We start from the raw sequence: 15,306 nt of genomic DNA, 5'->3' as shown, positions 1-15,306 counted from the left end.
AACAAATTCTATCATTCTACACCTTATATATGTTATATTGTATGCATGCAGAGATCTCAAGACACTTCCCACATGTAGACAAATATTTTCTCTATCTGGTCAGGTGGGAAAATAAACTGTAAAGTAGTGACTTCTTGCGAGTGACAGTGAAGGTGAGTGGTAGACCTAAACAAAATTATGTCAAAAAAACATTTTAAGGAATCCTGATTGCAAAATTAACGTTATTTATGTCTATTGTGTCGTCTGTTATTGCTTGTTTCTCAGTAAATATCATGTTGTTACACTGATTAGCACTAACAAGCTATGTTCAGTGCCTTCAGAAGCTGCCAAGAGATACACACATCTGGGGCAATGTTAGGGGTGCACCATGACAGTGTTCCCCTCACATCCCCTGCTGTGGTGCGCACAAGGAGCTGGGGCAGGGCACAGTACTAAACAAAGCCAGGCAGCAGTGCAAGTCATCCACGTAAGTAGGGACAGGAGTAAAAGCAGCTTCTGCCAAGGGCTCCCACAAGTCAGACTGAATCAGAGGGAACGACCAACACATCCAAACAGCAACTCAGTTTCATAGTGTTTTGATGAAGTGTGTAGGTCAATAGGCTGATACTATCCAAATGCCACTGGATTTCTGAGAAAAGAACCATTGAGGAGCGGAAAGGACATGCTATTGCTATTACTGAATTGTCTCGTGCTCATGGGACACTTCACTCTAAATTCGAATCAGTCATAAGGAAGAGGCCAAATGTGAAAAAGTTAATGCTTTTAATTCAAAGATGTCAGCAAAATTGGATCTATACTCCTAGCTCTTCTGTTTAGTTTCAGCACTAGCACACATCCTTCTGATACCTTCAGTGCACTTTTTATTTTATTCTTGAAGTTGTCTTTTACTTCGGACATGGTGATGGAAAGGAGCACAATACATCTGACAGTTCTTATTAAGAAATACTGCATCTGAGCTACCTCAGATTTCAGCTACATTGGATCCAGACCAGTATTCAGTCACTTGGAATCATCTCTGTTGCTAATTAAATACTCAGAGGAATATTGAAAGAGCAAGTATTAAGTCTTTAAGATTGCACAACAGACAATGGTACTCTGTGCAGCCTTCACCCAGCCTCCCTGCAGGAAGGCACTGTGATGATGTGTTTAAATTACATGCTCTCAGACTTCCAAAATTAGGTTAAATTGTATTGCTTTTATCACTTTGAGTGCTTCATAGACGTGAACTTTTTTTAAAACATCCCTTTATAGTAAATAGGGACTATTGCAGTCACTTTAAGTTTATATAGTTGAGTACTTAGAAAAATTTACAAGTCAGACTGAGAAGATGATGAATAAAAGGAAAAACTTCTGGATTTTTGGCAGCTAGAATATAGATGTGCTGTATCTTGCCTGCACGTCTGTAATCAGACCATTGGCAGGCCAGAGATGAGAGTGGACAAAACACCAACCTAACACACTGCTCAGCAGGGGTGCTGAGGTGTGAGCTGCTAGACTAGTTCAGCCGTCTTGTACTTCAAATAGATGAAATGAATTCTTTCTCTATTTCCTTCCTTCATCTTTCATAAACTTTTTAAGCCGCATCGCCTGCTTGGATTCTGTGAATGAACTCCTTTGTTTGCATCTTTGGTTGACTTGGCTTGAATTAAGAGTGATTTCAAGATGACTGCGTAACAACAAAGCATTCCCCACCCAAATATTCAGTGAAAATATAAACCACAGTGCCTAAACAGTGCTATCATATACACCTTCTGTGTATCAAAGAATTACACCGTGTTCCTCATACAGGCCAGCACAGGAAGAAATGCCTAGTAATCATTAGATAACAAAGAAGGCTTTCTGCCAGGAGGCAAGATAGTGGGAGCCATGACTGAGTCCAGAGAGCAATCAAGTGATTTCTCCTGAGACTGGATATGTTCCTGTTTCTATTTAACTGAAACGATTTATCTGTGGCACTCGCAATAAAGGTTCCAGTGTTAGGAAGATGTCTTGTTTTATGGGGTGTGGAGAGTGGTGGGGTTCTTTGGTTGAGTGATTGGTTTGTTTTTCGTTTAGATTAGTTTAGTTTTTACTTGAGTATCACAAATTAGGGAATGAGGGGCATTAAACTTCAAGTAGTTTAGTTTTGGTGGCTTGACTGCAATTACAAAGCCATAGAAAAAAAAATCAGTGTAGAAGCCTCTGATTGTAGAAAATAATAAGCCTTTCTCTGGAGCAAAGTTATTTTGCCTGTTTCTGTTTGCATTTGAAGTATATACACTGGTGACTTAATCTTCCAGGGGAAACTTCAAGAAATGCAGAATTATATTAATTCAGCATTAGGATCGTGGAATCATTAAGTGGCTTGGGTCGAAAGGGACCCCAAGGATCACCAAATTCCAATCCCACCTGCCACAGACAGGGCCACAAACCTCCAGATCTGGTCCTAGACCAGGTTGCTCAGAACTCCATCCAACCTGGCCCTGAACACCTCCAGGGATGGAGCATCCACAGCCTTTCTGGGCAGCCCGTGCCAGCACCTCACCACTCTCTCTGTGAAGAGCATACCCCTGACATCAAATCTAAACCTTCACTCCTGGTGCTCAAAAATATTCCCCCTTGTCCTATCACTGTCTACTCAAGTAAAAAGTTGATTCCCCTCCTATTTATAATCCCCTTTAAAATACTGGAAGGCTGTAAAGAGGTTATCCCCGCAGCCTTCTCTCTTCCAGGCTGAACAAGCCCAGCTCCCTCAGTCTGTCTTTGTAGGGGATGTGCTCCAGCCCTCTTATCATCTTCATGGTTCTCCTCTGGACCCTCTCCAACAGCTCCATGTCTTTCCTGTACAGGGGGCCCCAGACCTGGACACAGCACTCCAGATGGGGCCTCAGGAGGGCAGAGCAGAGAGGAATGATCACCTCCCATTCTTAGAATCAGGAAGGAGGGGCAAACTTATTCCCAGAATTTCAGCCCTATTCTGGAAAAATCAGAAATCCTGTTGAAGCCTAAATACAATGACCCTTTGCTGAGACAATTGGAAGAAAAAATGTTGGAGACAAGGAAGCTAAAAGAAATGGAAAAGCAGAACAAAGGGCTGCAGAAAACTGGAGGAAGAGACTTCATGGTCATGGTGTGCAAGTTTGGTTACCCAGGGACCCAGGATGTAATTTGACATTAAAAGATTCGTCCTTCCTTCTAGAAGGAAGGTTTGTGCTAAAGAGTATCTTGCAGCCAGTGAAAGTTTATTGAAGAGCATAAAGTAAACGAAAGATTATAGATGTCTGCTTTATTACTCAAGCCAGAATATGACGTGCTATTTTCAACACCCTCATCAAAGGTGAGCTCCAGAGTATAGCCAGCCCAGAAAAACCTTGTTCCTTAAATGTGGGTTTTCAAGGAAAAGACTGCTTAAGCCCAAAGAGGACAGACTTTTGAGCAATGGCCGATACTCTGTAGACAGACGGGTTCTGGCTTATCCTTTCTCTTGGCTCACAATCCCCTTAACTGGCCAGTTCCAGTCTTCTCATTCTCAGCCACAACCAAGAATTTCTTAACAAAGGCTAAGCATTATGCTTCTTTTAAATGCATTCATGGATATCACCGAACTTCTGGAAAACCTCCACTAGATCAGCCAGTTTTATTGCACTTGGTTTACTTTTGGCAGCATCAAATATGTGTCCATACATAGGTCTCATGAAGTTCTCCTCACAAGGATGGCTGACCTCAGCTCTGCCTGGAATATTCTCAGCCTTTCTATACTACTTCTGACTTACCTTGCAGCCACAGACCTGCAGTAAGAGATTTCACAATTTACCAGTGTTCTCACTCAGGAAAAGCAATAGAATAGCACTCAGACGTGCTTCATGTGAATTCTGAGGTGGTGAATTTGGACAGCCCAAGACCCTTAAAAGAAGAATGTCACAAAAGCTTCAGTGTACTGGTTATATTATTGTTGATGTTGAAAATTTGCTTGGATACTACAGCAATGGGCTCCACAGAACGTGCTCCAGAAAATGAAATAAACTAAATATTTGCACATGCTTGAAAGAGAGTGAGTCAGCAAGAGAGTGCTAAAGTTAATGAGAACTTAACAATGAACAACATTGTGATGGGTTTTGCTTTGACTATGGGATTCACCAGAACTTTATCCTACAGTTATGAAATGGGCTTAACTAGACATTCTTTTGCATTGAAGTACAAAAAGAGATTCCTTTAACATGATTACTATTTTAAACTGAGGTATATTCAAAAGACTATCTGGAAACAGCTTCACATTTGCTCATGAGACCTCACTTGGCTGCATATGGATTTTGGAGAGAGACTGATTGGTGAAAAAGCCTCTTGGGCTGTGTATTAACTCCTGCCTGGAAAAACAGTACTGCCCAGACAAAAGGAAAGAAGGCAGTGAATGGAATGAGAGAGTGACAAGCCAGAAGAAATATGTTTTAAACCATTCCCAGAGGTTAGAATAGTCAGACAACTCAGTTTTCCCATTTATCTCAGTTATCCAGATAGTCATTTTGATATCTTGCCACATTACACATACGAGCTAGTAAAATGAATACATCCTGTCCATAAAATAAAACAAACAGTCATAGAGTTGGGTCTCTATAAACAGACAAAACAGCATTGTTCAGAAGTAAGCCATCATCAGAAGATATACAGACATCCATATCTACAGCATGCTGGGAGAAGTCCAGATCTGTCAACACATGTAGTATACATATAACATGCAGTAGAATTGAACAGCTACACTGAAAAAATGTGGGTTCAACCCATTCTTGATGAAGACAGAAAATTGTTGGTTTTCCCACACAGAACATAGAATGTTCATTTTGCATGTGATCTTATCCCGGAAATATGAATTGTTATTGTTAAATCTGTTAGCAAATGTTTGCTAAAGAGGGAGAACTTTGTTAAAGTTTTTTTAATGTTTATTCACTGAGAAATTCTGGACAATGATTTCAAAACAGATATGCCATACCTGAAATACTTCATAAAAGTAGCAAATCTGAATTAAGAAATACTTTTTCTAGGCAACATGACTATTTAACCAACAATTTAAGGTAGATTTGAATGTTAAATCTGCTATTCAATGGCTTTTTCTTGAATAGATCTTCACACATTCATAGTACCATGGAATGGCCTGGGTTGAAAAGGACCACAATGATCATGTAGTTTCAACCCCCCTGCTATGTGCAGGGTTGCCAACCACCAGACCAGGCTGCCCAGAGCCACATCCATCCTGGCCTTGAATGCCTCCAGGGATGGGGCATCCACAGCCTCCTTGGGCAACCTGTTCCAGTGTGTCACCACCCTCTGAGAAAAACTTCCTCCTCATATCTAACCTAAACCTCCCCTGTCTCAGTTTAAATCAATTCCCTCTTGTCCTATCACTATCCACCCATGTAAACAGCCATACCCCTTCCTGAGAAGAAGTATTCAAAGAGTTTTCCTAGAAAGTTGAATAAGATCCTCGTTCACAGGTGAAATGCACCGAGCATCATAGGCTGACTTGAATTGCTCTGACTTGTATTAGAAATAAGGCCTGCAAGCCAGCTTCATTAGGAGTTGATGATCTTTGTGAGTCCTTTCCAGCTCAGAATATTCTGTGATCCTGTGATTTATGTAGAAGGCGATTGAAATTAAGTGGAAGAGGAATCATTTGGTCTGGGAGTGTCTGGAATGCTTGGCTGAGGCCTGAATATGTATTTCACATGCTGTTTTAAATGTGGCAGCACAACCTTGAAAATACAAGAGAAAAAGCATTGAAAACTGGAAGGCTTGTTATCATATAGAGCCTTGCAGGCAGCTAAACAGCATCACTGATAACATTTGTACCTTCAGAACTACAGCAGAGACTTTGAGTTCCAGAACAAACAAAACAGTAGTGGAAAGTACCAGGCCCTTCCTTCCCTGTGGGGCCACCACTGGCAAGAGATGATAAATTAACGGCACAGGCTGCCAGCAGGTTGCACAGTGGAGACATGCAGAAAGTTTGACCTAATTCATGTCTTTGGCCCCATCCTGCTGATTTCACTTGCCCTGTGCAATCATTTTGTTGCTTTTAATTCCAGAGCATCACTTCTCTGGCCAAAGATGTGGTAGATGCTCTGCCTCCAGAGACTTTCAAGGCCAGGCTGGACTAGTCTCTGAGCAACCTGATGTATCTGTGGATGTCCCTATTCATTGCAGGGGAGCTGGACTAGATGACCTTTAATCCTTAGCTGACCTAAGGATTCTATGATTCTAACCATGCTTTACATGCTTGGAAAAACAGTTTCTTTCTACAGGGTACGTAATTGTTCTTATAGCTTGTGAATAAACATAGTACCTCCCACACAATCTAGTCTAAAATGACACAACAGACAGCATGGAAGTTATCCAAGGCATTCTTTGTGGTGCTGTACTATTGGCATCAATGTTGGGCCTACAAGTACCAATTTATTTGGGAAGATCAGTGTCTTTCTTGTTAATAATTAATTGATTAAAATGCAACATATGTATTTTATCCTAATTTTATCTAAACTGATGTCTTATTTTGATTGAACGTTAGGGCTGAAGGCATCTGGTTAACAATAACCAGAAGGCATTTGGTTAACAATAAATGGGCTTACATTCAAAATTAGTTGTGGGATATAATTTCTGCTTTGAAAATAATAAGTTGGAAAATAATTCCTATTTCCAATGTTCACTTAGCATCCTTTGGAAGCAGTAGATAATGTGGTAATGATGTGAAGTGAATACAGAACCACCCTATGTTACTGGAAAGTTTGATCATTATATAACGGTTTGAGAAATATTTTGTCAGTCATCATCATATTAAGACAATTTTTGCCTTGGCTCCTTTCTTTCACACACTTCTAAATATGAGGAACAGGTATAAGACTGTATAAATGGAAGAAATTTTTACAGTGAGGGTGGTGAGGCATGGGAAATTTTTGCTCATGGTTGTTGTGGATGCCCCATCCCTGGTAGTGTTAAAGGGTAGGTTAGATGGGACCTTGGGCAACCTGATCCAGTGAGTGGTGCCCCTGCCCACGACAGGGGGATTGGAAATGGACAATCTTGAAGGCCCTCCCCAACCCAAACCATTCTGTGATAATTTTATATCTAACTATATAAAGATACAGGAGGATTAATTATAGTAAAAATAAGGAATATTGTGATCATAAAATGAGTACGCAGCTTAACTTCACAGAATCACAGAATGATCCGGGTTGGAAGGGACCTCAAGGATCACGTAGTTCCAACCCCCCTGCCTGGCAGGGCCACCAAACATACACCTTTACTAGATCAGGTTGCCCAGGGCCCCGTCCAACCTGGTCTTGAACACCTCCAGGGACGGGGCATCCACAACCTCCCTGGGCAGCCTGTTCCAGGGCCTAACCACTCTCCTAGTAAAGAACTTTCCCCTAACATCCAACCTAAATCTTCCCTCTTTTAACTTACAACCATTTCCCCGTGTCCTGCTATTATCAGCCCTTTCAAAGAGTTTACTCCCCTCCTGGGAGTAAGTTCCCTTCAGGTATTGAAAGGCTGCAATGAGGTCACCCCGCAACCTTCTCCAGGCTGAACAAACCCAACTCCCTCAGCCTGTCCTCATAGGGGAGGTGCTCCAGCCCCCTGATCATCTTCGTGGCCCTCCTCTGGACCCTTTCCAAAATCTCCATGTCTTTCTTGTACTGAGGGCTCCACACCTGGACACAGTACTCCAGATGGGGCCTCACAAGAGCAGAGTAGAGAGGGACGATCACCTCCCTATCCCTGCTGACCACCCCTCTCCTGATGGAGCCCAGGATCCCATTTGCTTTCCGGGCTGCCAGAGCACACTGCTGGTTCATGTTGAGTTTTTTGTCCATCAAGACCCCCAGGTGTTTCTCTGCCGAGCTGGTCTTTCTCTTTTCCCCAGGTCTTTCTCTGCCGAACTTCAGAACATTTACTGTCAATGTGAGTTTTCTATTTAAATTTCCAGGCCCTCCATATAAAGCCATTTGGTAAGTTTGTCTGTGTCCATCTTCTATACTTATTTCATCTTTTCTGATTTCACCTCTTCTTCCTTCAGATTACGAGAACTGCAGACTTTTGTTTCTTGAGTTTTGTTTCCTTTGTTGTTTTTTCTGTTGCTTGCCAATCAGACAATTTTGAACTCCATCCTACTACTTTCTTCAGCCAAAGACCCCTAACTTGCAATAGCGTCTCTCCAAATCTCTTCCAGACCACACCACGTGTGATAACATGGAGAGGAATCCCATCAGTCTCCCATAGAAATCTTAGTACATGCCCCTACAGCAATTCTGGAAATGATAAATTCTCAGTCTATCATAATTTGGGCTTCTACTATTACTTAAATGTTATTGAGGGTTGTTTTTTTCACCCTGTAGCCAAGTGATGCACACCCTTCTCCATGAATGCATATGTCTGCCAACTTCTGGAATTATACAACTTCAGCCTTAGCCCAGTTCTGATTTTATTTACACAGCGTTGAAGCACGGATTGTTTTTGCATTTTGTTTTAAATGCTATGGCTGGGTGTCCCTTATTCAAATCCACAACAGCCAAAGTAATTTGCTCAGACTTCTGAATTAAAAAGTCTACCACAGACAACTTTTGGTGTTAAGCCCTTCTTAACACTTCACCTTGAAGAGCAGAGATCAGAGGCTTGTTGCTGTATAAATCAAGACTGATCAACCTGTTGCAAACAGCTCAACTGCAGCCCATGGATTAAACCCGCATCACCATACTGTGTTACCACATTATCCGATCCCCATCTCCAGGAGAAAACCATCAGAGGCTGCTGAGGCAGTAGAGGGAGACACCTGTCCCCCAGCGCTGATTCACTGCCATTCCCAGGAGCCATGGGCATATTCTGCTTGTGACTCGCATTCAGTTTCCCTTGAGTGTCCGTTTGCAGTTCCTGACCCTGCGAGGAGTTCTGGTATATCGCTAAGAGAGGTCAGTTGCCTCTGATGAGTTTCAGCTCTTCCATCACCTGCTCTCCTCCACAACAGCAGAGGGGCATTCTGATCATCTCCAGAGGTCTACTTCACAGATCTTCCTACTGAATTTGATGCAATCTAATTTCTTACTGTAAAAGTAAAAAAGAAGAAGAAGAATCACAATAAAACAAAACAGAAGGACAAGTGTGAACTTGAAATTCCTTGAGAATCCCAGTTAAATTAGTTGCTATTAGTAGGCTCTAAGCTGGAATATGAACAGCCAAATTGTTTTTGGACAGTGAAGCTTTAAGGAGAGTTTAGTATTGCAATCATATTTGTGGGTGTCAGGAAGAAATACAAGATACGGAAAATAAGAGTGAAACTGTTCCAAGTGGTTTGTGCCACTAAGAAGCACTCCAAATATTTCACTCTTAGCTGTAAAAACAGCTGCTGAGTAAATACTCACAGAGCTGCAGGGAACAATGACATACACGGCACAGCAGCAATCAGACAGCATTCTGGAGGGTGGTTAGTGCCTCATTTTTTGAAGTTCATCATGATGGAAATGATGCTTGTTGGTATCTGGTCAAGAGTGACATCTCTGAGTAGGGATAGGCTGTATGCGGCTACTTCTGGTATGCTTTCCAGTGAGAGAACACAGGGAACCAAGAGAAGAGCAATAAAGTAAGAAAATAAATAAATAAGGCAGGGGGGAGGGGGGGAAGCAAACAAAACAACAGCTCCCCCCAACCTGCCTCAAATAAATAGATACAAAAAAAAGCTTGCTCTCAGTACAACAGTTACTGCTGAATTGTCGGCTTTCATAAAAAAATGTGATATAAACTTTAAAAAGAAACAGCAAACAGCCTTCAGCAATGGCAAAATCAGTTTTATCATCCAAAGATACAGCCAGTATTTTCCATCTCCATTGTAGGAGGTGTTACATTTCCATTTGGATCTTCTGAGAATGCGGTTTAATGAGATGAGCAATGAAGGCATATCTGCCACTGATTCTCTTCTGACCATTTCAGGCATTTCACATGTAGATGTGAAACTCAGATAATCTAAAGCTGCATTCAGGATTTATGGTGCAGAAATAACTGAGAAGCTAAGAGGACCTTTCCTTCTGGTAACCCAGATATTAAGATGGAATGTTTTAGATCATTTGTATCCATAATGCACCCACTGCCACAAGCCAGTATTCAGCAACGTGGCCAAAAAAACACCAACAAAATCTTTTGCTGGTGATGCAAAGAAGAGAACTGAGGAAATATTTGGAAGGTACACACTTAAACAGACACAGAACTGGCTCATTTTTGCTGGCACCTCCATTCCTCTGCTAAGCATGTCCTTGTCTGCTCCCTCTTCAAGGAAAGCAAAGTACACATCCCAGGAGCTTCTGGATCTTCCAGCCAGGACTGCTGCAGAACTCTCAGTGTGTCTGTGAGTAAACATTTCTGGAGCTCCCATCTTCTGGGTGCTCTGGCTTACAAGGCCAACGTGACAACTGAAGCATTTTGCAATGGTTCCCGAATGATGATTTCTGTCTTTTTTAGGTAGTATGACACAAGTAGTAGGCACAAGCTTAACAATATTATACATCAACATATGAATGTCTTTTCTGCAGTTGTCTTATGTGCACTTTCGTCAGGAACCTCAGAACTTTTCTCTCCACACATGATTCTCTTGTGATTCATACGTCCACAAGTAGCAGGGCTGAAAGGGATGTTAGGAAACTGTCAGGTGTACTTTGGCACTACCATATGTACCTAAATCATTCTAAATGTACACTTGTCTCACATTCACTGAAGAGCTTCAAATATGCAGAATATTCCAGCTAATATTCTAATATTTCAGCTCACCAGAATTTCTACCATTAGAATTTTTTTTTCCACATCTAGCTTATAATCCTCTTTCTGCCAGCCTGTTCCTTTTATGTGGAAGAAACATGTAGAAGACACTGTATCATTCTTTTCTCCCATGTCTCACCTCTTATCCCCTATTTAAATGGGATCTTTTCTCTCCTTCAAGGCTCTCAAAGTTCATCTAGTTCATTCCCTGCCCCAAGGAAGGCTTTGCTGTATTTAAGCCACTTCTGCCTCTCTGATCAGAGTTCATCTGCACACTTAACAACTTAGATTTTATGATTAATGTAATAGTTATGTAATTCTTTGCTCATGTCCAGTCTTCACCCAGAAGGTTCTCCTCTGACTTACCCAGTGTACAATAAACACATCCTAAAACTACAGTGGAGTATTTCTGCCCAGGTGCTTCTCAGTATGGAGAAGTACTAGTAGGTGTGAAATCCCCTTACTGACAAGTAAGACAGAACAATTGCTGGTGACTGCTAATGTTGTTTACAAACACCTCCAAAGATCCCACACATATACTACTTTATCTGGACTCCACACTGAAAACAGTGGAAAATGTATTTCACCCTCTGCCTCACAGACCTTCTTGATTTTTCACTGTGGTAATTAGGACAAAGTTGGCTTTGTGCTTCATGGTACAAAACAAGCTGCAGTGCTTTTGAAAACACAACACTCCACAAAGAATTTTGCTATAACATGAAGCAATATAAAAAAAGCACGAGAGATGTGTATAGTGACAGTAATGCAAAGATAGTACAAGAGAGTTGGTGATAAGTATCCAAAAGGTTTTTTAAAGGAAAGACTCACCCAATAGAGGCCTTCGGTCTGCTGGAAAACACTGAAGCAACCTCCACCAAGGAGCAATCTCAAAGAGATGCTGCCTCAGTGGTGGTCAGCCCTTAAATGAGGTCTAGAGGAGGTGGAGTCAGGCTCCACCCCTTCCAGGAGCACAGCTGAATTACCTTCACCTGTGCTCCCACAACTGAAACTTGCCTCAGCTGATTAATCAGAGGTTTAGGCTATGATTACCAGTCTCTCAGACAGATATGTGTGACATATGTATTATACTTCTTTAGAATGATACTTCTTTAGAATGATGAGCTGACCTGTGGCTTTGCCATTCGTCTAATTTACACTTCCAAACACACTCACACAGTACAGTGTTTCAGACATAAACATTGCCTAGTGGCCTCCAGTGCCTTTCTGGTGATGGGGGATACAGCACACACTCCTGCCCATGGGGCTGGGAGCAGCCTTCCTCTCCTTGGCACCCATTACAGTCACATTCACATAGATGCTGCCTTTAGCCTCGAGCTGCTGTGCCTGCAAAATGAACATTCTTCCAATGCAATGAGGTTATGTCTCACAAGTCCATCATTGTTCTCCAGAGGCAGCTCGCTCTCCGGGCAGATGTTTAGCCAGTAGATTTAGTGTTCAGGGCTTTGGTGCTCTTGTTTTGAGGCAATCCAAACATAGCTAAAGTGCCAGTTTATGGTCCTTCCCGTAGGGCACTGTCAGCAACTTTACTTTAGAAGTGCCAAATCCACCCGGCTCATTGCACTGCCTTTTATAATAGTGGTGTCTACTTATGATATGATTTTTATTCATAATCTACAGCTTCCCTAACTGCTTTTAAAACAACTTCTCTACGAGAAAACTTATTTCAGTTTTCACATGTATCTTTGTTAGGAAAAGTACAGAATGTAATATATTAATGTATTAGGTAAGAATCCTCTGGAAAGTTAACACTTCTTTTAATGAGTAAACTTGTGGGAAGCCCAAGGGAATTTTCACTTTCTGTGAAGATAATTAATATGGTATAATGACATGGGCATACACTGTCCTGCAGTAAGCAGTTGTAATAAAATAAACCAAGCATTGTTAACATTGAGTCATCTACAGTAATAAACCATAAAATAATAAAGGCTGGAGAGGGAAAAGACCTATTAAGTCATCCACTCCATCTCCTGCCAAGACAGGCTTTATTTCTGCCATATATTATTAAGTGTTTTGTCCAGTCTAGTTTTAAATTATTCAAGCAATTTGATTACTACTGTTTCCTTTGGGAGCCTACTCCACAGTTCAATTCAGAATTACATTTATTTATTCCTCACTCTCGAAATAAAATATTCTTTGCTTATACTTCAGAAACTACTTTTCAAATCCTTTCTGTTTTCTTTTTAATTATGCTTGGAGCTGGGATGTTAAGTGGGGGATGGAGAGCACCTCAGACCAGCCAAGGAATTTAGGCCAGCTCAAAGAAGCTTTAAGTGTTTCAGAATAGCACTGGACTCCACAGGTCTTTGCATGGGCTATCACAAGGGGGTAAAATGAGTATTAAATATGCAGGACAGTTGGAAACACAGGTAAATGATTACAAGGGCTGATTAAAAGGCATGTTTTTGGCAGAAGGGGATAAATAGAAAGAAATCCTTACTCCTGGTCACTAAGCTGTGCCTTGTCAATTGTTTTGGCAAGCTCGGCCCCAGCCACACGCTCCAGTACACTTCACAAGAGGTTTCCAAATAATGAGAGTTTAAAAATTAACTGCTGCTGCCCATGCTGCATGTTCATGATCCAGAGCCCTTTGAAGCAGGCAGAAAAATCCCCATCAGATTCAGAGGGCTTTGAAGCTAACCCTGAGTACACAGAGTTGGTGGTTAATCTTCCACTCGCAAGAAGACACGTTGCATGCAGACAGCCTGGTGGCACGGCCAGTGAGGGGCCTGGTCACTGACAGCCCAGTAGGAATGGCTGCCAGGGAGCGCCAGGCCTGAACACAGCCATGTCACACAGAATGGCAGCATGGTGTCCAGTCTGTAACCCTGCCTTGGACTGGTTCCTGCTGTAGACAAGCTAGGGCGGCCTGATTGCTACCAATCTCTGCCCCCTGTCTCTGTGTGAGTAGGGCAGCAAAGGCTCCTTCCACACCAGCCTGTTTGTGGCTTCTTCCCCACACTGCCATGGCTCATCCCTGGCCCCTCACTCCAGCTCGGCATCCCAATGAGACACACAGTGCCACCTCCAGTGCAGGTTTGGGACACACTGTGACCATGGAGTAATATCTGAGCATCACCCTACAGGTACCAGATTGGAACTCCATCTTCAGAAAGGATTCCTTGTGAATGAATCCAATTGCCTTTGCACAGTAGTATGTCTGTGTCAGTCTCAGCACAGACGGTGTTTTGTAATCTGCTTCCCTTCACTATTAGTTGCTGCTTTAAGTTCACTTGCATTACATTCTGCTCTCTTGAATGTCCAGTTGTACAACTTAGGATAGTTTTAGAAGTAGAAGTATAAAAAATAACAGCATATAAACATAAAAAATCATATTATAAGGTATAAAGACATTCACTAGATATCTTCAAAATATTGGTATGTGTGACACGTTGATGACACCAAGCTGTGTGGAGCAGCTGACACACCAAAGGGTCGGATACTATCTAGAGGGACCAAGACAGCCTTGAGCAGTGGGCCCAGGAGAATTTCATGAAGATCAACAAAGAGAGGTGCAAAGTCTTGCACCTGGGTTGAGGAAACATCTGCTACCAATACAAGCTGTTCATTTCAGAAGAATTGAACCAGGTGACATTTGGAGGTCCCTTTCAACTGTAAGGATTCTATGATTCTATGATTCTATGATTCTAAGTTTCCAATTTGAAGAAAACCCCTGGGAGTTACCATATAATGGAGACTGGTTGATGAGTGTTTGTAAAAAGTAGTAGAATATGATGCAAAATCTCATTAGATTCATTTGATAATTACACTTCTCAAAAGAGAAATATGTTTCACCGTTTCATTATGAGAATTATGTAAAATATATTTCTGAACTGGTCAGGAGCTCTACACTGCTGAGGAGCTAACAATAACTTGATTTCTTTGTTTCTAAAAGGAAACATAGACATCCATTAGGTGATATAAATACATTTTCAACTACCAGTTGAAAAAGTCATATTTAATATATAATAGGTAAAAAGAAAAGAAGAAAAAATGTACTACCCCAGGAGTCAAGTTTTTCAGTGAGCTTTTCTATTTGGAGAAATATTCACCATTGTCATTAAAATCCTATTTTGCATTGAAGCTGTCCTAGAGCATAAGCATATAAACATATATTATATATATATAAGCATAGACCATATTTCTCCTAAGTATAGGAGAAATAACCCTTCCTGTGGGTCATACCATTCTCATCTGTTAAGCTATGTGTACAGCTAAAGGAAAAATATCTTACTCTCCTTATTGTAGTTAAATCTGTAGACATCAGATATTACTACAATAACAGCTTGCTTTCAGAAAAAGAACAAAATCTGTGAACATTTTGCTTCCCTACAGAATTAAGGAACTGGCAAAGATGGAAACAGAAATGTCTGTGCGAATGCAGAGTGATGTACTACAAACTTCCCATTCCACTTTTCAAAGCACTGACAAACAGGGAACAAAGTATATTTGGGGTTTGACTATATGACAAACTGACCTGTCGTCAGTTTTTAAAGGCCAGCAATGAAAAACTTGTCTGAT

General features: G+C 41.4%; 1 long non-coding RNA gene across 1 annotated transcript; it reads right to left on the bottom strand.

Annotated features, from left to right (window-relative positions):
• Window positions 1–3,907: 3,907 nt before the first annotated feature.
• On the bottom strand, window positions 3,908–13,768 carry LOC146762647 (uncharacterized). The gene is made up of 2 exons (XR_014947154.1): window positions 11,596–13,768; window positions 3,908–9,066 (listed from the first exon to the last, which is right to left on the bottom strand). It is a non-coding gene; the product is annotated as an uncharacterized LOC146762647 (long non-coding RNA).
• Between the last annotated feature and the right edge of the window lie 1,538 nt (window positions 13,769–15,306).

This window comes from Coturnix japonica, chromosome 1 (genome assembly GCF_054131305.1).
Source record: "Coturnix japonica strain WE chromosome 1, WE-NBRP24, whole genome shotgun sequence".
NCBI lineage: Eukaryota > Metazoa > Chordata > Aves > Galliformes > Phasianidae > Coturnix > Coturnix japonica.
The sequence above is the reverse complement of the archived record's forward strand: the minus strand, read 5'-3'. Positions and strand labels throughout refer to the sequence as shown.